This window comes from Dipodomys merriami, unplaced genomic scaffold, assembly GCF_024711535.1.
Source record: "Dipodomys merriami isolate MVZ:Mamm:240054 unplaced genomic scaffold, mDipMer1.0.p SCAF_22, whole genome shotgun sequence".
Lineage (NCBI taxonomy): Eukaryota > Metazoa > Chordata > Mammalia > Rodentia > Heteromyidae > Dipodomys > Dipodomys merriami.
In genome coordinates, this window is record NW_027203604.1 from 4,762,084 (window position 1) to 4,785,833 (window position 23,750).

Here is a 23,750-nt window from a genome sequence, read left to right on the forward strand (position 1 = left end):
GTGGAAGCCTAGTAAAGTTTCTTTAATTTCTCAAACTAAATTTCCTCATTCGTTAAATTTTTAGGCTGAGACAATATTAGTCCCACTTCCTCAATTAATAAATATGCAACTTACCTCAATTTTGAAAGCCCAAAGTTCTCTATAATCTTTTACAGATATAAATGTTTCCCTTCTGTCAAGAGGCTATCAGTTAGTGAGTAATCCTAACATTGTACATATGGTCAGTAGTCTGAAGATGTTAGGAATTCTAAGAAAGCCTATCAATTACAATTCAAGTTTGGTTTCTAGGAAAAGATAATCCAGTGAATTTTAGGGCATCAGTAAGGTTCACCTACATTGTTCATTTTTACAAGTATATGTTATGGTAGATTATTGTTGAAATACCTAAAAGAGGAAGTTTAACAACTACCAGGAGGCTTCAAACATACTAAAGAGAGGTGCCTAATTTGAGATCTGATAAAACCCAGAAGATGGTCAAAAAAAAAAAAAATAGGTGTAAATCTACATCTTAGGAAGAGGGCTGCGCATAAATATGTATTAAATCTTTTGACCGTATTAATGCAATCCCATATTTTTCTGGGGCTAACCACGTTTATCTTGAGAAGTCATCTGATTTTTTTGACCCAGAGACCTGCATATATCTGCATGCATACATATATAAATACATATATACATATATGTATATCCACATGTATGTGTCAGTATAATTTTCTTCCCCCCCCCCCACATGCCTTTTAGGCATAGATAGCTAAATAAAATCTATTTTGATCATCTCATTTTATAGAAGGAAATTTGAGGTCAAGCAAAAAGAATGTTTCTAGTTTTCTAACTTTACTTCCTGTTGTAAAATAAATATAATCAATTATGAACAATTACTTCCTGAGCTCTTACTATGATAGAGGCCAGCCATGCTGAAGTTTGCATTCAGAATATGAACTTGTATTTGGCAAGGAATTCACATAAAAAATAATCTATCCTTTAGTGATGCCTGACTATTTGCACATGGGTGCTAAATTTAAAAAGTACTTTTAGAGAATGACTAGAAAATTGATTCTCTGCATTTAATGCCTTTCAGGCCAGTGGATAGGAGAAAGTGTGTACTGACTACTTGGAGAATGTGTGCATAAAATTAGCTTGCTATTACCTAGTTAAGGTATGAGATCTGCTGTCTCAAGTGCTGCGATGTGGAAGTGAGCCATAATTAGGAAAAGGATATAAATGGTGCTTTGCAAGGTTATATTGATCTTCTTTTTTGCTTTCAATTTAAGTTTTTTGAAAAAAAAGTAATTCTTAAAGGGAAAAGTCTAGTGCAAGTCACCAGCTTTATCCTAACATGTTAGGGATGATGAGGTTAGTAAACCTGTGTGCTGGGTTTACAGCTGTGAGGCAGAAGGGAGTGGACTAGTTTGCATTCAACACATGAAAATAAAAAGAATAATATTAAATTATATTACAAAACACATTGTCTGTTTTTTCACCCAACCACTTTACAAACATTTTTACTGTGACTTCTACATGCCAGGCATAGTCTTAGAAGCAGGAAATTAAAACAAAGAAAGAATCCTAACGAATAGTTACTTAGATGTATTTTGTAAAGCAGCAATTACCATACAGGGTCTTCATATTGTACAAGGTGTTTCAAAGATATCCACATCAGGACTATGATGGAAAAGATAAAAAAACAATGGAAAAGATAATCATGAGTTGAATACAGATTACAATTTTAGCTGGTGAAACAGGAAAAGGTTATATCAAACACAAAAATGAAATAGAAAACAGCATAGTCATTGATGTCTAAAGGGTTTATTCTTCCTGAGCAGAAGGACAATAGGCTGAGCAGCAGAGAAATCATACCCAGACAGGCAAGACCATTTACTTTCTGAAATGCCTTTACCAAGAAGTTACTATTTTAACCTGAGTGATTACTAGTGATTAGTAGTAGTAGTAATGTGAGAATAATAAAAATAGACTTCACTTCCTGGACAATTTGCCTAAAATAGGATGATAGATTGGATAAGGATAAAATTAAGACTCATTAGAAAATTCTCACCACTGCATGTTGCGTGACCCTTCTGTCTACCACTATTCCCTCCTAAGGAAGTTTAGTTATAGAATCATACAATTCAGAAATGATTGAATCCTTAGATTGCAAGTCTAATTATCTCATTCTGTGACGAAGAAAATGAGGTCAAATAAGTTAAATGATTTGCCCATAGGCAGAGAATTTCTGACAAAACTGGAATTTAAGACCCTGATCTGCTCTAATCCAAATTTATGTATTAAAACCTATAGGACATAGCCCTACAGCTTCTGAGAAATACTTTAACTATAGTATTAATGATTATATATCCATGTTAGTCATGCCATAAAGCAAGTGACCTTCATGAATAGAACTCTCTGTGGTTAAAAAATAATGACAACGTAGAATGGTTTCTATTATTGTAATTAGTTGGTGGTCTTGTGATAGCTATGTAAATACCTAATACTGACTATATTAATGGAGCATTGGAATCTCCAAACTTCTGTCTGAGCCCAGCTCTCAAAAGTACTGAGGGAATGGTTTCCTCTTTCCTACCTCCTTGTGAGTTGCTAATGTTATGATGTCAATGGTCTCATTGCTCCATATTAATTTGACTATTTGTTTTCTGTTGCCAGGTGTTCTGAATTTTTGAAGAACAGGTATTTGTGAGATACTATCATGAATAGGACAGGAAGAAGATCATAATAACTTACCCTTCTTTAGGCCTGTCAGATTTACAATATGCTCTTAAAACTAGAACTAATGGAATGTGTTAAGTTTCTGACACTGTTTAGCAGTTAATGAGAATATTTTAATATGCTCCCACAACACTTTGAGTCTGCTATACGAATACTTACATTACACCAAAAATATAATAGCTATTCAAACAAGAATACGTTGCCTGAATTTAAAAGAAGTAGTAGCTTGTATATAGGATGAAAAATTTCAGATCCAAATATTGTATCCAAATGTTGAACATAATAAATATTTATTAGATTATTCAGACAATTATGATAACCAGTGAGAACAATGAATTTACCTAAGGAAACTGGTTAGAACATGGCAAAAGTGTTGCCTGAGCCCTTACCCAATTCATCACCCTATGCATTGTGCCAAAAATAATTTTATTTCCACTATTGCACTATTAGTTGTAAAGTAAAATAATTCTTAAAGAGGCTCAGTTTTCTGAAATGTATATATTTGTACTACCTCAGTAATTCTAAATTCAAGAAAGTTTAATTTTAGATTAAAAATTCTTCTGAAGAGGTGAAATAGATATTCAAATGTTTTATTGATCATAAAATGTCCAGTAATATGTGAATTTTAAAGTTGCTAGCTTTGGGTAACAGGAAACCTTGGAAGTCAAGACTCCTTGTGCCCATAGAATTGCTAGCATAACTCACTCTGAAAAACAGACTTCAATATGAAGGTCATGTGCCTGCATGGGTCCTGGCCATTTCTCATAAATCAGGGGAGATTAGCATGTTACTCTTCTGGATTGAAACAGTTACTATTATTAAAAGAAATTACATTCCCATGGTAGGATTTTTAAGAAAACACTGAATAAATAAAACTCAAAAGGTTGAGAATATCTGATCCTCTGGTCATATAAGGTACATGAAATCATTTGGTATGTGACCAGACTTGCATGCTTCTCTTACACTTCTTGCCACCTGCACATTTGTATGTACTGGTAATTTTTGTACGTCCCTTAAATGGCCTTGGAAGAATAAAGGTTCCCTGAATATGAAGGAGCCAAATCTCTACAAGAATAAAGCAGTTCTACATTGTACATGGAGATTGTAACTAGCAAATCTGTCTTTCCTTGTCCCTCTTCTAATGATGGAGTCCATGGGAAAAAAGTGTGACCCATTTGGATTTAGTATGAAATTCTCTTTATATTTTAAGATACTCACCTAAAATAATAAATTTCACCTAATATTCTTAGACCATTAAATTGTCTTTGAAAACATAGCTATAAGGAACAGAGCTTATTTATGAAATTTCAGTGTTTTCTTTGAGCTATGGGAAAGCCACAGTTTACCTGTAAGATATTAGCTTGTTTCCATCTTGAAGTTAACTGGCTAGTACAAAATGTTCAAATGGATTAGCTGAGTACATAAATGTTTGTCAACATTTGTGAACCTATCCTTTTGAGAAAATGCCAGATGGGAAATAACTGGGTAAAAGGGAGCAAATGTTTTTGACTTTGATTCATGCTGACAAATTGCTTTCCAATTTATACTGCCACCAGCAATGAATGAAGATGGCAATTTCATCACACCTGCTCATTATTATCCAAGCAAATCAAAACAAAACTAAAAGCATATTCTATAAAAAGGCATTATTTACCTTTTCATAATAAAAGGCAGATATCCATCAAGCTATTCTCATTGATTCATCTTGTTATTATTCTTTAGGTTAGGAGAAGACTACTTTGAGAATATGTTGTGGAGCGGCAGAAACATGTGTGTCCATTTATGGACAATACTTTGAAATCTAGGAACCTTGAGAGTTCATTGTTTTCATGGAAGAAGAAGAATAAATGTTAAATATAAAATAGGACAAAAGTGGAAACAAAATTTACTTATCACATTTTGTGCAGAGCTGTACTTCTAACTTTGATAGTTACCAATTGTATTGTTTTTCTAGGGTTGTCTTCACAAGGTACCACACACTGGGGACCTTAAACAACAGAAATTTATTTTCATATGATTCTGGAAGAGAAAATCCAAGATAAAGAGTCAGCAGGAGGGACTCAAATATAGCCAGCGTTAAAGCATTTGCCTAGCATGTGGGAGCCCTGAGTTCTGTCCTCAGCAGCCCTTGGTGATAGAGAGCTCTAAACTCTTTGGAGATAGCCATCTTTCTTTCGTATCTTCATAGGCTCTCTTCTTGTGTGTGGGTGTCCTAAAATTTTCTTTTAAAGACATAAGTGATACTGGATTAGGGCTTATACTAGAGACATTGTGTTCATTTAGTTACTTTTTAAAGATCTCATCTCCAAGTATAGTTGCCTTCTGATGTATGAAAGGTTAGAGGTTACACATATAATTTTTGGGTCATAATTTCATCCCTAACACCAATACATTAATGCATTCTCCCTATAACATCAATGTATATGTCTATTTTCTCTTTAACATTTGATGAAAATATACTATTTATGATGCTTGCCTACTTGTTTACTAGTTATTATGCATTATTGTCCTCCAGGACAGAACTAATGTTGCACATTGCATTCATTCTTGTTTCATTCTTTATGTTCACAGTATATTCATTTTTATCAAGCAGATACAGAAAAATTATATTTATTAATAGCTACATTTGGTCTATAAAATTCAGATTATAATTTGTATATTGTGCCCTTTGGTGCACTGCAGTTTACCTACTAACTTTTATCATATTACTGAAAGGGTTGAATGCTCTTGGGATTGGTCCATACTTTCAAATGAAACTGAGTAAAAAAGTTTCCCCAAGATGAATTGATAAAAGTTAATTTAAAGACAATAATTAAATAAGATAATGTGGACAAATTCTGCTCCTATCCTTATGATCTATTGGCAGTTTTAAAGGGAAAACCTGCAGAAAACCTCTCAAAATAAGCTCAATGGCTTAGGCTGTAAACTTGGTATGTGTGATGCAGTTATTTCTACTACAGCGAGGAAAGAAATATAACCAATTATGACCATCAATGCCATAAAATCATTTGTACTTCACAAAATAAAATAAATTTCATACTTCATAGAATAAAACGCTTTTTAGAAAATGTGCCTTTTATGTATGTACACTTATACTTCCTTTAACAAGTCTTCTTCTAATACCTCTAACTCTACAAGGTACAAGGTACCTCTAAGTAAGTAGACAGTAGTAAATAGCATAATATAAAATATTGCCTTTATGGGTACACCTGCATAATGTTATAAATCGAATTGATTGGACAGAATAGTTACTAATGTTGGGAGAAATAGCAATATACTGAGCATAAGGTGCATCATACATGGCAATGTTTTTTTTTTTTGGAAAGAAATAGTGACTTTCTTGTGGTAAAGTCATTGTTGACACAGATCTCTTTTTATAAGAATGTACAACGCATGGGCAAGACAATGGCATTTGCGTATCCTGTAAAATTGCTAAGCACACTTGACTATTTTCAACTTAGACCTCTCTTTGAATTACAATAACAACAGCAAAAAGAAATCTTGCATTGATTCCTTGTGTTGCTGTACCTGAACCTCCTCCCTTTGTAAGGTTAGGAGTCACATTGAATTACCTTGCACCCTAATGGCATCATTTTAACTTAATTACCTTTTTAAAGACATTATCTTCAAATACCCTGTAATGTCCTTTTCTTCCTCTTTTCCCAAATACACTGCTTTCAGCTATACAAATTTATCTGCAATTAATGAACTGTTTTAATGAATTAATTCCCTCTCTAAAATACTTGGGCTTCACAGGAAAGATCCTCAGAGGCAATTGACAAATTGCAACATGGTATATATTTTAGATTGTAAATCCCACTAAATCAATATTTGGAAAACACTGATATTTCACAGGTTAAGTGCTCTGAGCATTATGATAGTAATTAGATATTCTCAAATAAGCACAATGGGAAAAGTGTAAAATTATGCTGGAGTTTCCATTAAATAGTAACAATTAACACTCTGAAGGCTTAGTTTTAGTTCAAGTTCTGTCCATACCCTATCTATATAAATGCCAATAGGATTGTATATTTGTTTTGCTAGTTGCCTTAGTTCAGTTTATATTTTGGGTCAGATATAAAAAAGATTGCAACATTTTATTTCCTCCAAAATAATATTATTTTATGTATTGCTTTATGACTTTTAAAAATAAAATTTGCACTAGTGGTAAAACAAAAATATCTTGCCACTTAAACAGATGTCAAACAGGACAGGGTCTGACTTTTAATTTAGTAAGTGTGTGTGTGTGTGTGTGTGTGTGTGTGTGTGTGTGTGTGTGTGTGTGTGTGTGAATGTGTGTTTGTCTTGGTTTTTGAACTATGGGAGTGGGCACTATCTCTGAGCTTCTTTTGCTCAAGGCTAGTGTTCAACTATATGAACCCCAGCTTCACTTCTGGCTTTTCTGGTCGTTTATTGGAGATAAGAATTTCATGGACTTTCCTGCCCTGGCTGGCTTTGAACTTTGATCCTCAGATCTCAGCCCCCTGAGTAGCTAGGATTTCAGGAATGAGTCATCTGCACCCAGCTTAACTTAATGGTTTAAATATGCATACATATATACTTATCTAATCCAGTGAAATATTTTCTGATCTTGTACACTTGAGCAAAGTAATAGTAATACCATTGCCTATAGACTTCAGATAGGCATAGGATCTTTACAATTTGTTTTCAAACTATTATTATAGTGTTAGATAGTTAATGTTTAAATGAATTACTAGTAACTAAAATGTCCTCTATCTGGATTCTTGCCCAAAGTTAGTCTCCACATTTTTGAAAGATCCACTCTAAGTAAATAATAGTTCTCACAATTTTGGAAGATTCATAAAAACCTGAGAAAGAAAGAATCACTCAATTCCTACTGAATCAGATGGGCTTTCCAAATACAACACGTAAGTGGTATTTGGGGTTGAACATGTTTGTTTGTTATTAGCTGCCCTTCATATTGTATGATGATTTATAGGGTCCCTGAAATCCATTCACTGGATGTAAACAACATTTCACCTCCAGTTATGCAATCCAAAAATGTCTCTAGAAATTGCTACAATGAAGAGCGGCTCAGGAATCAGAATGAGAGTCAAGAAGTGATACAAAAAAATGATGTCAACAGTTCAGCTCAGTTTCATGCCTGCGCTTCTGAAAATATAGTGTAGCAGCTGGGCACTAGTGGTGCATACCTGTAATCCTAGCTACTTGGGAGACTGAGAATTGAGGATTGTGGTTCAAAGCCAACTTGGGAAGAAAAGAATGTTGTCTTCAATGAACCAACATAAAGCTGAAAACACAGAGTGGCTCAAGTGGCAGAGATTAGCATTGAGAACAAAAGTTCCCAGGTCTTGGGTTCAAGCCACAGTTCTGGCAAACACACACACACACACACACACACACACACACACACACACACACACACACACACACACACACACACACACACATGCACAGAGTAACAGTTTACTAAACAAGTACATAGATACATCTAGTTTTTCATGTTTGACACTAAGAACATTTCCTACTGAGGGTCTAATTATTTTTTTCCTCATGTGCCTTTTTGTTTTTTCTCTTTCTGTTATTTTAATCATTTTGCTTTTTATGTTCTCTAGAGTGATACTGTACATTTGAAAAGAAATAGAAAGACCTGGAAAAAATTATGTCAACTGAAGTAAGTCAGGCCCAGAGAGATAAAGGATGAATGTTTTCCTTTATATGTGGAAGCTAGAATTGCTTATAAGCATATAAGCAAATGCATTTGGTGGTATGCAAGTATTTATGTATTGAAATATAGTAGGTGGGGAAAACTCAAATAATGTAGACCTTTAGAAAGGCAAAATCATCATTCAATAAAATAAACACCAAGTGAAAGTATGTGGTAAGGGCCAAAGGAGAGAAGTAGAAAAATGAGGAGGAAAATACAGGGAGAAGGCAATCAAGAATTCAGTGTACATCCTGCAAAACTGAGAAAAGCATGGAAGTGGTGGGTGGGCAGGGATGGATGAGAATGTTGACAAAGGAGGCAGTGATCAAGATGCATCGTATTCATAAACTTCTTTGTTGAGTGGCAACTTCTTTGTACAACTACTAAAAAGATAATCAAATTAAAAATTAAAAAAGAAAAAAAATACAGAATTATACCTAAGGACTTCCCTTCCCAAAATACAAATAGAGCAAGTATTATTAATTTTACTCTAATATCTCTGGTGCAAAATTCATTGATAATTGAATTTCTCAACTTTTTTCTCAGTTATAAATAGTAAGAGGAAATATAGACTAAGATTTTCACACTGACAGATAAGCAGCAGAGTAGAAACATTAGTTATAAATTAGGCACCTTAAGAAAACCAAATTAGCCAGGCACTGGTGGCTCACACCTGTAACCCTAGTTACTCAGGAGGCTAAGATCTGAGGATCGTAGCTTGAATTCATCCTGGGCAGGAAAATCTGTAAGACTCTCATCTCCAGTTAATCACTACAAAACTGTAAATGGACCTGTGTCTCAAAGTGATACATATATATATGTATATATATATATATATATTTGTGTATATATTTGCTAATACAAATATACCTATCTGTTTGTATAAATTTCTGCTCATCTTGAAGATTAGTGTAGGCACCCAGTGTCTTGCTTTCCTCCTAGTGCCCAGAAGTTCCTGAAGGAATTCTATCCAACAATGAAAACCCCTTTCATCATTAATATTTAATAATGGAATAGCTTCTCTTTCTTTTACTTGATGATTCACTCAGATTCCTGCTAGACTTAGAATTATTGGGATTTGTGAATATAAAAATTCTGTGGATTTGTAAAGAAAGAAATATTTTTATTTCTATCAGATCGATGTTATTTATCATTCAAAATGAAACTTTTATTTTGCAATACTGATAGAGATTGCAAGGCAAGTAGAATTCGTTTGAATTGTTTTTCTATATCTGAGTATTTTTGCTAGATAGAATGCCAAAAAAAAAAGCCAAGTGAACGTTTTTGTCATTCTACATTTAATTGGAGTTCTTGTAATTAGTATTATCACATTTGCATGTTGAGCTCTCAGATTTAGATTGGTGCTTTTATGGAGTTAATTTCTGAATGTATTTGGAAATTAGTAATCTAATAGAATAATAAGGGAAAGATGATGAAAATATTGAGCTATGTTTCAGTAATACATGAATTTGTTTTATCTTTTGATTTCTAAAGTACCTGATTTCATCTGATCATATTTAAATTTATTATCCACACATTCATTTTACACTTAGTGCCTCAAAGTTTCAAACATTATTAATGTGAAAATGATTCTGTTAAATTTAATTGGTATTCCATTGCCACTTGTTGATCAGCAAATATTATTAGGATTTTATTATAATAATATCTTTTTGCCCATTTCTTCATTTTCCTGTTTGGAAAGTAATAACTTAGAAGGGATTTGGAAAATGATAAGTATGAGTTTTAGCATAAAAATCAGCATTTGTATATAAGGAAAGGACTATCTTTCAATACCTATTTCTGGAGAAAATGTTTAAGACATATTGTATAAGAATATTGTTCCTTTGGGGTTTCAACTTGAGTAGTGTTACAGATTATTCATATCCTGGCCCTTCTATTTTAATAAATTTTATTAAAAGAGAAAAAATTAGGATATACTTTTGAAGTTAATGGGCAGAATGAAGAAAGACTGACAACTATGGTTTAAACCATGATTTAGTTTAGTTTTATGCACTGATCATTCTTAACCTACCTATTAATAATAATATATATTTTTACAATAGGTTCCTGTCCTGAGACCAATTGCAGAATGTGCCTTGGACAAAGGTATGTACACTTAAAATATGCTTCATTTTTCCTGCATGAATAAAGTATAAAATGTTATGATAATAATTACACTAATATAGCATGCTTAGAATTATGGAAATATATCCCATGTTTAGAAACAGCACATGGTATTTTCTCTTAGATATGGAAAAAATATACTAATGAGAAAATATTAGAATCAGAAATAAATTATCTCATACAAATTCTTACCTGCATACAGAAAGCCTTAATCTCTTCATATCCTCTTTAGTAAACAATATCCTTATACAACTGTTGATGCAAAGTGTTTAATATATCTTGAATGACTGAGATAATGTAATTATTGGAGGATATATGTGTGCTAATTTATGATGCAAGCAGTATTTACAAATATTTAAATGGAGGGAATGAATAGAAAAATTAATTTTGAATTACAAAGGAACTTGGAAAAATGGAAACAATCAAGAAAATAAATAAGTAAACAGTTCATTTAAAGTATAAAAATGCAGGGCTGGGAATGTGACTCAGTAGTAGAGTGCTTGCCTCACATGCATAAAGCCCTGGGTTCGATTCCTCAGTACCACATAAACAGAAAAAGCTGGAAGTGGTGCTATGACTCAAGTGGTAGAGTGCTGGCTTTGAGCTAAAGAAGCTCAAGGATAGTGCCCACACCATGAGTTCAAAGCTGCAGAGTGGCAAAAAATTATAAAAATGCATTTTATCAAATGTATTTTTATTCACAGTGGAAATATTACATCAAATGTATTTTTATTCACAGTGGAAATATTACAAGGTCAATAACAAAATGTTTTTTGAGTGCAAAAGTAGACCTCAAATAACTACAAACTTTGAGAGAAAGATTTTTAAAAATTATTGGATGAGTAACAGAAACATAATGGGAAGAAAAGGAAGATTCTTGAAGACGCTAGTAGATAGGGTGAAAAATCACACAATTAATCTCACATTTAGTAGTAGTTAATTACCAGTCCTCTATGGAATAAGTACCAAGATAAAAAAAAATGTTTAAAAGTAGGATGTGAAAGCTTCAGAATAAGGTAGTAAAAGAAATTTTCAAAATTTTTTCTGGAGGTAGTTAGATATCAAATAGATTTACAATGTACGATTATAGTTTCTCTAAAGGATTTCTGCATCCACTGCCTTATTCAGGGTCCTTCCAACTCTATACAAAAGTTGGTAAGATAGTATTCTTTAGTTTGCTCTATGTTAAAGTAATTTTTATTGGTTTGACGCTCTGAGAAAAAAAATGAACGTGTGTGAGCATTTGAGTGTACTATCATTCATACTAATGGACATTTGATCTATTTTATGCAAAGAATTTGAGAAAATATAATTATATGTAAATTTCTGTAATTTAGTTTTGCACAAACCATGGTATATATGTTCTACCATGTTATTCTTACATGAAAATTGAAGCATTTTATTATGTGCACATGTTAATAATTTTCTGTTTAAAATGAAAGCATACTTCTAGATTTTTTTTTCTTGACCTTATTTTTTGTAGTTTTTTTAGTCACTTTGAGATCCTATTAAGAGACTTCTATGACTTTAGAATATCCAAAGAAAATATGCCAGACGTTGTGTTCTTCCAGGCAAGGGATAAATAGCTCCAGACACCAGCATGCCATTTGGAAGAAAACAAACCAAAAAGCACAAGTAACCGTAATTTCCTATGAATGTAGAGCCTCAACTATAAGCCTGCTGTCAGTCATTTCTCCTCTTTATTTCTTTTTGTTGTTGGTGGTGGTAGTTGAAGGTCTTGAACTAAGGGCCTGGGCATTGTACCTGAGTCTCTTTAAGCCCAAGGCTAGTGCTATACCACTTAAACAACAGCACCACTTCTGGATTTTTGAGTGGTTAATTAGAAATAAGAGTCATATGAGACTTTTCTGCTGGGCTGACTTTGAACCATGATCCTCTGATCTCAGCCTCCGGAGTAGCTAAGATTAGAGGTGTGGGGCATTGACACCAGCTCCTCTTTATTTCTAATATTCCATGGAACAAGATGACTAGTAATAAACTAAAAATGTGAGTATTTCTCAGTTGTATTCATAGTGCAAAGACTTGGGAGAGTCATAGGTTTTGGAGTACAACTTTCACTTCCTGTGTGTGAAATTCTACATTGATTATCTCAGATACAAAATGAATTTTCTCACAATTTTCACAGGAACTAAGATGACATATTTGTCTTACAGAATTTCTTATATCTGTTATAACATGCATTAAATGTTACTTTGCTCCTTGTTTCTGCATTGAATTACCATTTGTTTAAAACTCAATATCAATCATTCAATATATAGAAGAATGTTGTTTGTAATGTACAGCTGTAACTTTCATGCTATGTAAGCAAGTGCAATAAGGTCATTGCATGACATTTTTTCCTTAGAAAAGGAAGAATTCCTTCAAATTCTTTAATTATATTTTAATCTTGTTTTTGAAAGAGTTGCATACAACAACAATAGCAACAACAGAAGTGTATATATTCTAAGAGTATTTTCTTTGTCGTTTTTGTTCATGGTGGTGATAGTGAGCTTGAACTCAGGGCCTGGACTCTGTCTCTGAGCTTCTTTTGCTCAACACTACCCTCTACCACTTGAGCACTTCGGGCTTTTCTGTTGTATTTTTTCACCAGTATTTTCTGGTGCCTTTAATATTAGGTTTGTTAGTGGACTCAATGCCATAAGCAGCATTGTAAAAATATAAGTAACTTATGAAAAGTAAACTTCTATAGTGTGTCCATCTTAGCTTTGTTGAACAATTTGGTTCAATTCCCTTAACAATAAAAGAAAACTATATTCTGGGCTAAAAGTACCTGGAAGAAAATATAGGTTTTTTTATACTTTCAAGGGAGTTATAATTGTATATGAATGGAGACATGCAAACATATTATTTTGAAACTATTTGTTAACAGTTTACAATGGAGAGGTGCCAATAGAAAAGAGATGTAAATAGAAAAGATATTTGAATCAGTCTGACCTCCTAGAAGATTGGCCCCTTGGGCATTTAAAAATTGATGGTGAATAAACCAGGTCATTCGTAAAATATAAAGTAGAAGATGCCGAGGAAAAGGCCGAGGCATCAGGGACATACTACAATGATGGTGGTAGTAATAAATGTTATGTTTAATGCTATAGGAATTTGAATTCAGAACTTTCTAGTCAAACACTCTATTATTTGAGCTATAACCCATTCCTAATATACACTTTTCAAAGGGAATCTAAATCCTCTTATTTGTTCTGTATGTTACCAATTTATAATACATTTAGAAGGTCAGTTTATTTATGTGAGATTTATTTATTTATGTGTGAGGGTGTTTATTACATTCTCACTTATACCATGATTATGTGAACCAAATAAGGCATTAAATAATAACATTCTTGTTTAAATTATATCTAATATCTATTTGTGGAATATGTTTTTAGCACTTTTAAAATTAATGATTCCAAAGATATTTAGGCAATCCATTCTTTAAAAATAGGCCAAATTCTAAAATAATGTTATAATACCAGGCTGGGAAGGTGGCTCATATAATACCATATCTCTTTTATGTATATGATATATATGTATATATGTATATATATATATATATGCGAAACATATATATATATTAAAAGATACAATCAAAATATTACATAAATGATTGTACTTTTGTTAGAATATTGGCTTCTAAAACAACCCTTACAAAGAATTGCAAGAAATATACCTATAATTGTTAGTCACAATTTTTATTAGTGATTATCTATATGTGGTGAATGTCTGTGTGAATTCTACTTTTTCTGGAAAGTTAATGAATATGTGTATTCTATGTCATGAATGCTGTGACTACACTACATTGCAGCTGTCATGAGCCCTGCCTCCTGACATTCATACCCTATTCCATACTCTCTCTAGTATGGGCAGGAACTCTGACTTGCCAAGATGACAGTCTGTCTCTTCTGTGGTTATGCTATATGACAAATATAATAGAATGAAACTTGATAAGTATGTTCGGTTATATAAGGCTTCATGTAATAGGAGATAAATCTCCTCTCTCCTCTAACCATGAAAAATTAAGCTGAAATGTTGTGAGAAGGTCTATGGACAGGGCCATATGCTACTAGAAGTTCAATGTCGTCTCCAGATTCTAAGAATGGCCCTTGACTCATAACCTGCAAGAAGACCGAGTCCTTTGTTCAACAATCACAAGGAAATAAAATACAGACCACTAGAATAAAACTGGAAATGGATACATTCCTATGTAATCCTCCAGAGAAAAACCCTAATTTATGCCACAGTTTAACTGCAACTCGTGGAGGACCTAGCTAAGATATCCACAGACTTACCTACCAAAGCAGAGAGATGATAAGTTTATATTCTTTTAAGCCAGAAAATTGTTGGCAATAGTATACAGCAGAGGAATCTAATATTTGGTGCTGTGTCATTTCAAAGTCTGTATATAGAATCATTAATATGATTCTATATGACTATATTTGAAGAAAGAGAATTTATGAATTAATTAAGGTTAAATAAAATCATGAAGGTGAAATTCTAATTTGATGAGCTTACTGTTTCTCAACCTGTCTGTATACACAACAAGAAGAGACCTGTGAACACACAACAAGGTGACAGACACCAAGAGCCCAAAGAAGAGGTCTCAGAATAAAATTTACCAGTTGGTGTTTTGAACTTAATTTCTGGGTTATAAGATCTTCTGGAGAAGAAATCAAGACCACAAGAATAATGATGGAGGGAGAAAGGTTGAAACCAACCACTACCCATTTGCCAATGTAAAGTGTGTTAATATCAGTACCAAGAGGGTGCACACCCCATTGACGGTATGTCCATATAGAGTTGATATAATAATTTCATAGAGTTTCAGGGGATTAGGCGAGAAATAGTATGACTAAGAAAAAAGGAGCCAAGACTGCTTATTGGGAGACAAACAGATAAATGCTGTTTTTTGAATTTCTTCTTTTTGATTATAGAGATCATTGAAATTGCTTTGATCAAGACTCTGACATCCTGAAAGTATAAAGTAACATAGTTTTTCTTTCACTGAGAACCATGCTGTGACAATCCCACTTTCTGGCTGGGTAGTGTATTTGGCACTAAAACCACAGTTGGGGTTTTACAGTTTTCAATCACTATGTTGCTAAAATATCTTATTTTTATTATTAAGAATTGGCTCTGATTACTTCATACGTCAACCATATATTTTATTCAGAGTTCCTCTTTGCTTGGCACAAATGAAACTTGATGTGTCAGAATTGGTGTGCCATTAGTCTACATTTAGGTAGGGGAGGGAGGAGGTATACAATATTCCCGCATGGAACTCTACTTGGCAAATCACTGTCCATCTAGAAGAGTGGTTGGTGGTCACTGCTGCTCTTACTTGGACCTCTTCAATACTGGAAGGATCACATATTGGCATATAGTAGCTACATGTGACTAACTCACAGTCATGGTCTGCATGATCTCAGATCATCTCTCGTGGACTAATTCTGTTCACTAGTACTGCCAGGTTAGATAAAGCTTCTCCTGCTCTCCATCTCAATCTTCCTCCTCCATCACAAGAAAGACCTCACAGGATGGGCTTAACAAGTGAGACATTGCACGACTTTCTTTTTTTTATTGTGAAAATACTGTACAGAGGGGTTACAATTACATGGGCAAGATAATGAGTACATTTCTTATCAAGCATTGTAGCCTCCTCCTTTGTTTCCCCTTCCCATCCCTTCCCATACTCCCCCCACTTCCCCCAACTGGATCCTCCCCCTCCTAAAGTTGTAAAGTTCATTTTTCAACATAATGACTTGTACATCTCATTGTTGCAGTGGGTCCACCTGTATCTCTAGTTAAACAATTTGTTTTTGCCCTTCCCTTCCACAAATTATACCAGCATCAAATACAGTGAAAGCAGGGGTCATACCGTGGGGAAGGGACATACAAAGCAACATAAAATCATCTTATAAATATGTTAGAAACAATTGCACGAAAGAAAAAAGCATGACTTTCTTTGGCTTTCATTAAGATAAGAATTTCCTGCACCTAAAAGTAAACATTTATAACAATACATACAAAGCCATTGAATGGAGGTAGGAGGGCCTGTTTTGAGTAACAACTGTTTCAATTTCCAAAGAGAGGAATATTTTGTTTCTGTTCAGTAACAGTATTAAGTCTCCTATGGTAGGATGTGACTAGATTTTCCTTTTGCTTTTCTTTCTTTGCTTTGCAATACTTATTTTTTTTGTTGAGGCAAAAAACTGTAGACTTAACAACAGACTAAGGATATTAAGTTGTGTTTACAGTGCATCAAACTGGGCCTATATGAGGATACTTGTTTGGCATGCTAGAGGATCACCAGCAGAAGTAGCAGGGGGGATATCCAAATTGTAAGCCCTGCCAACTTGATTGTGATTATAATTTGAAAAGATTAGAGATTGGAAGGATAATATATGAGCATCCAGGAAATGGCTTCAAATGGGCTCCAGACTGTGTATAGAGGAAAATGAAGCCAAATAATGATGACAGGATAGAGGAAGAGATTGGTTAAGGTTTTATGCATAATTTTGGAAGGATGTATTTACATGTATATCTTATAAATTATTTATGCAATTTTTAAAGATATGTATTTATGTGTAGATTAGGAAACTGAGTCATAAAGCATATAACTAAATATATAACAGGAAATTCACTTTTAATTAATTCCACAATTTCTATAAAATTATAGTAACCAATTTAGAAGAAGGGAATTGGAAAAATGAGTTACATGCTGGTTTTGATTAAGTAGGAATTACATTTTTATAGTAAATTATTGCTGAGAGTTTCCAACTATTTTAACTCTCTGAAAGTATCTTCCTTTTTCAGAACAACAAAAAAATCACAAAATTTACATAAAGTACTAATTATTTTTTAAATTAAAAATGTTAATGCTTTTAGTTATTTATGATAAACTAATTAAAACCAGAAGTTGTTGAGTTAAAAATATAGGTGCCAAATGTTCACTCACTAACAACATGAGTTTTATCAAAAATTTTAAATAGTGTTGGTGTGTGCTTTGTTCACCTAACATTTACATAAAGTTCACTGAAAAGTAAATGTAATTTTTTTTCAAATAGAAAATAGTAAATGAAATTATTTATTTTCTTTGATGATTTTACTGGTTGTACTACAATTTTTTCTTTTCCTTCCTTCCTTCCTTCCTTCCCTCCTTCCTTCCTTCTTTCCTCCCCCTTCCCTTCCTTCTTTTCTTTCCCTTCCTTCCTTCCTTCCTTCCTTCCTTCCTTCCTTCCTTCCTTCCTTCCTTCCTTCCTTCCTCTGTCCCTTCCTCCCTTTCTCCCTCCCTTCCTTCTTTTCTTTCTTTATTTTTCTTTCCTCTGTTTATCTGTCTGTCTTTCTCTTCCTCTCTTTCTTGTGGTATCATCAATTTTTAAAACTTAGGACTTGTACTTGCTTTATCAGTCCACTTGCTTGTTAATGGATGGTACTCTACCACTCAAAGCATCCATCCAGTCTGGCTTTTTGCTGCTTGTTTTAGAGATGGAGTCTATTGAACTTTTTTGTTCAGGCTGGCTTAAGAACTTCTATGCTCCTGATCTGGGCCTCCTGAATAGCTAGGTTCCCAGGTGCTACTCGGCAGCTCTCAACCATTATGGACAATTTGTAGAAAAGTTATCATCAAAGTAATCACAATAAACTGTCCATTCTTCACTGTGACAATTGAATTCAAGTGAAGTTTTGCTAGCACAGGAAATGTATCATCCAAGTAAAATAAGACTGTAATAAACATTGTGTTCATTCCTATGAAGAAAACATATCAGTATCAAAATATATCAATGGATATATTTTATAAAACATAATTCTTCAAGCAGTTTTTCAGGTAAATTGAGTTGCCCAGAAAAAAAAATAACGAGAAATGATAGCACACCCTATATACACCATCATGTTAGGGATTAAGCATACTTATCAATATGACAAAGGCATTTAAGACTTCTGCAGTAAAAATACTAATATTTTTAAGTCAAAATTATTTTTAAATCTAATGAGCCATTGTAGCCATGAGTGGGGCTGGATTATGTTGTGATTAAGTGTGTGGTCTCTGGAATAAACTTGGTTAATTACTTGCTCCATTTGTTTCTTCATTGAGCCAAACTTTGCTTACTTTATTAATCATCATCATGGAATAATTCAGTAGCTTTTATACATTTAAACCATATTAACAGCTGGTGCCTGTGGCTCATGCCTATAATCTTATCTACTCAGGAGGCTGAGATCTGAGGAACATGGTTGAACCCAGTCCAAGGAAAAAAGTCCATGAAACTCTTATTTCCAATAAACTACTCAGAAAAAGCCAGAAGTGGTGCTGTGGCTCAATTGGTAGAGTGCTAGTTGTGAGCACGGAGACTCTCAGGGATAGTGCCCAGGCCCTGAGTTCAGTCACTAGGACCAGCAAAAAAAAAAGATAAATAAAACATAAGAGATACATATTCACAGCCTTAGTATCAAAACAGTCACCACTCTCAAGACAGGTTATCTACCTATCAAATACTTGCTCCTCATTTTCCCACCCCAGGCTTTCCTGAGTAAGTTGTAGGGTCATCCTCCTCATTCTCCTTGAGAAGTGTTGCTTCAGTGTTCCCAGGATGACATCAGTTGCTGGCTTGCACAGGAAGTACAAGAAATCTGTAAAGTAATTCATTTGATGCACTCTGAACACTGTACATATTGCATAAATGTTACAATTCATTTCACCCTTTTATGCTCATCAAGGAAAGAGTGTTCTAGACATCACTCTATAGGAAAAGCTAACAGAACCAATAAGAATAACAAAAAACAGGAAGAAGTTGTAGACTTTTGTTCTATTCGATATTTAAGAGTTTCTCATGAACCAGAAGACTCTCAGTTACAGTTTCTCTCTAAGTTTTTGGTGAAGTGATTTGATGAAGAATGGTAGACAGAAACTTATTGAAACCTGGAATTTCCCAAGTACTGTGAATCTAAAACTAAGAAGAATACAGAGGCTTTCTGAGGGAGGTTATACTTCTCTAAGGTGAGAATGAAGATCAGATAACTGACAACAGCTTTACTGGAGATTTGATTATTTCTCTGTTTTACCATAGAGTCTGTGATTATGACATTTTTTTCAAGTGTCATTGACATGGAAAAACAAATGATAAAACATGTAAAATATGATAGGAAACTAAGTACATTTTTATATGTATGTATGTAAATAAATGTAAATTTAATTATGGGTATAATTTTAGATAAATGGAATCACATCCTGCAGTGAGTATATAGCTCTAGAAAAATTTCCACCCAAATGAGAGCAGTAATTGCTCTACTGTAGCTGAACCTCAGGTGTTTTTCATCTGCCTCTGAATTCTTTCTATAATTGTTGAAATTTCCATGAGCTAACTTACTAACGAAAGTGAAAACAATAAAGCAGTATCCATCAAAAGAGAAATGTTATAGATGCTACATTAATAAATCATGCAGTTTTTCTTGCTAGTGGACCCCAAGAAAAAATACTCAAATGGTTGTGAAGCTGAAGTAGATAGTTTTCCTGAAAGCATCCAGGAAAACACAAGAAAGAATCAAGTAGCTCTTTCTTCCTTCCTCCATAAATATAAATTTTCCTTGAACCCTGATAATATGCTACAAAAGGGGCTATTTTTTTTCAGGCACTTTAAGCCCGAACTGCCTCCATTTTCCAAAACATTCCTTTTTTTCGTTCCTTAAATCTGGATTAATTTCTAATTCTTCCCTAAATTCTACAAAAGATAATGTACTGAGTGATTCTGAAAGCAAAGGTAATGATCCTTTGATGCCAAGGGAAGTTCAGTTTCTCATGATCCTTGGTCTTCTGTGTACATTATCCCTCCCCAAACTACAGCACACAAAGCAAGCTCTTATGGTTCTTACACTTGAGTGTCATCAACGGAACCATCTAAAGACATTGTTTAACAAGTAGTATTCTCTATTCCTTAAAATGTCTCCTGAAGTTTATTCGCTCCTTATGTTCACCCTGGTGTCTTTGCCTTCATTTACAATATTCCAGATTATATAGAAGCAGATGATCCATGGATTATCCTTAGACACTGATGTTTGGCATCCTTAATATGCAACCCCTAGGCAAATCGGTGGTTATACAGACAGAAATCTTCCAATCATTTTAAAATTTATGTTTAATATATATTTGTAAAAATACTGTACAGAGGGGTTACAGTTACATGAGTAAATTTCCTATTGAGCATTGTTACCCACTAGTTTGTTTTTCCCCCTACCATCCCTTCCCTCTCCATCTCCCCATCTCCTCCCTTCCCTCCCCAATCATTTTCTTATAAAATCATCCATCCTTCTATTTAGTCCTTTCCTTGAAAACATACATAGTTATTTATACAGAACATGGCAACTTATCCACCACACTGATTACCATGGACTACCCTCAAATACTGAATGCAGAGATCATTGGGTAAAATATCAATGTAGCATAGATAACAGGTCGCTTTGATGATTACTGCTTTGATTCCCTCTCTTTAGAGAAAGGTTATTATTCATATGCCTGTGGCAAAGAGAATTACATCTTCCACTTACATGTTGTAAAAAAGTTAATACAATTTTAACAAAATTGTCTACTTTGCAGAATTAGTTTCATAGTATATAGCATGTAGTAATTTGCCATAGAAACATAATGTTAAACTACATAGAATATAAATAATTTTTGTCTCTACGATATTTCAGACATGCTGAGCTTTCCTACTAGCCACTTCTGTAAAGTACACAAGAACTGCTATTATTTATCACCATTTGCAGAGAGATTGAATCACTGAGCTATTAAGTAACTTGAAAAGGGTCACAGAGTCAGTAACTATGTCAGAACAAACACTTCATCTTCTTGTTCCTTGATCAGTGATTTTCTCAACTATATCAAAAACTATATTCTATGGCTTCTCTCTCTTCCATTAAGAGTTTACAAGTGGTCCAATTTTCTAGGAGATTCTTCATTATGGTGCATGTAAGAAGGATTGCCCTCTGGAAGGCTGGAAACAAGAATTGGGAAATCACATTAAAGCAGTCCTTAGTTTTCTAGACTGCAAATTTTGGTTCCTTGAGTACTCTTGTCACTAACCTATTTCATAGTTCATCTATTGCATTTGCTCATTTACCCACCCATTCTTTTATACATTCAAATACCCACTGCTCATTGAGGATGGAGTTTTTCTAATAAGCAGGACATGTCTTTATCCTCAGCTTGTGCAGTCTATGAAAGAAACAGACATACAAGTACAGGGTAAAATAAACTAATTGCTAGGTTGGAAGTAGAAATTTTATCTACAATGTGATAAAATAAGAATCCCTAAATCTTTTGCATGTGTTGGTGGGAGCCAGGTTACTCAGAAACTGGGACATAGGAGCTAAGTTTTGAAAAAGGGATAGAATGTCTGTGAATTCAAACTAATGACAGGTATATACAAAATATGTCTTTACAAAAGGCAAGTCCCTGAGCCCTAAGCAAAACTTTGTCACATCCATGCAACATATGCATAAACATTTCAGGATAACTAACACATAATTTTAAGAAAACATTTGCACTTCATTAGAACTTTGCTTTTAATGCCTTGATTAATTTCCAAGGAGAGCAATGTGGGCCTCACTCATAGATATGACCTTGAATTCACCACAGTCTTCCATCATTAAATCCACTGTCAGGCTGCCTGTTGATTTAGAAACCCAAAGATTTCTTTATTTTAAAATGTGCCCAACAAAACACAAAAGGTACTAGCACTTTAAAAACAGTAGAAACTAAACAAAGAGAACAGTAACTTCCTAAATTGACCATTGGATGCTTCAGCCTAAAGGGTATTTTTGCAACCAAGTAAGAAGCCTTCCAAATATAATAGAAACACTGACAGACACTTAACTATACCAGCACTGGTGGGTACAGCCATAATTCACTTCATAATACAAATTGATATGTTGTCCAGAGGGGTCCCTGCACTGGTGTTATTGAGTGTCTTTTGAAACGTTCTGGTTCTGGGCTATGAAGCTGCGAAATGAAACTGAATGATTCTTTCTGGAATAGATTCTAAAAGGGGCCCCTCAATTACAGTAGCGATGCCTCCAGGGCAGACAACATGGAAATGTCCTATAAAAGCTGGAAATATAAAAATAACAAACCAAAGTGGGAAAAAAAAATGAAACGCAATACAACAAAGTTTGTTGTATTAAAAGTCTAATACTTCTTCCCGCAAGGCCTTCTTAAAAGCCAAGCATGCCAGAGGTGAAAGGTGGTGCTTGCTTTGATTTAAGTGGGGTTAGTTGCTAAGTGAGGAATGAGCACATTCTGATTTGCAAAACCATGTGAGAGGCCAAAGTTCAGCTGTTCTAGTGATCTTCATGGCCAAAGTGTCCTATTTTTTAAAATAATATAATGCAAATGACTTCAATCTGAGGTAACTGCATTTTCAAACACCATTTAGGGCTTTCAGGGCTTGTCCTAGCAAGGTCTTCTCAGGTCACAGTTAATGGATCTTATAAACAACATAAAGAGATTTCTCTAAATGTGTTATGCAGTTAATAACTTGAGGGTAAGTATTAACTGTCCTCTGTGCCATATCTGTCCCATCCCTAAATAAAACTGTTGAGATATCTTTATGGAAAATATTATTAAACAAATGTCACTTTCTTCTCTTTGGACTTGACTTCTCCTAACCACAATCTTAAGGTTCTTTATGCAGAGCTTAAGTCCTGACTATTGTAAAAAGCTCCACAGAATTCTGAAAGTAATTCAGATTTCTGAGAGGAACACTCGAGTTTTTAGCAAAAAAAATGTAGAAGACAGGGATACTAATGTCAGCATTTTCCATGTAAACTGTATAACCCTGAGTCCATTATAACCTCTATGGGCCTCAATTTGCTCATCTCTGAAATGAAGGTCATAGCTATCTCTTGCGTCCTTTAAGGTTTTTCCATGTTACCATTTAAGCTGGCTAATGAATTACTTAAATATTGAAGTCCACATTAAGCCTTATGGAAAAGCATAACTGGCAAGATTTTCCTCTCAATTACTTGTGCTAATAGGGGCCAAAATGGCATGGATACTTTAAATTCATAGATAATCCCCAAACTTCAATTTAGCTAAGTGTTCCAAGCTTCTCTCCTGCCAAACCATTTACAGAGGATTCACACAATTAGCACATACTGACTGGTATAAGATTTATCTCCTTTATAATTTCTTCTCTACTGTCTCACCACTAGGATA

The 23,750-nt window shown here is 34.0% G+C and overlaps 1 protein-coding gene across 41 annotated transcripts in view; it reads left to right on the top strand.

Moving 5' to 3' along the window:
• The window catches only part of Ptprd (protein tyrosine phosphatase receptor type D), a 2,013,525-nt gene that overhangs the window by 722,890 nt on the left and 1,266,885 nt on the right, over window positions 1-23,750 (top strand). For all 41 annotated transcript variants that reach the window (XM_070033182.1, XM_070033181.1, XM_070033197.1 and 38 more), the window contains one exon: window positions 10,471-10,513. The gene's annotated coding sequence lies outside the window, so the exon portion shown is untranslated. The remainder of the gene's footprint in view (window positions 1-10,470; window positions 10,514-23,750) is intronic.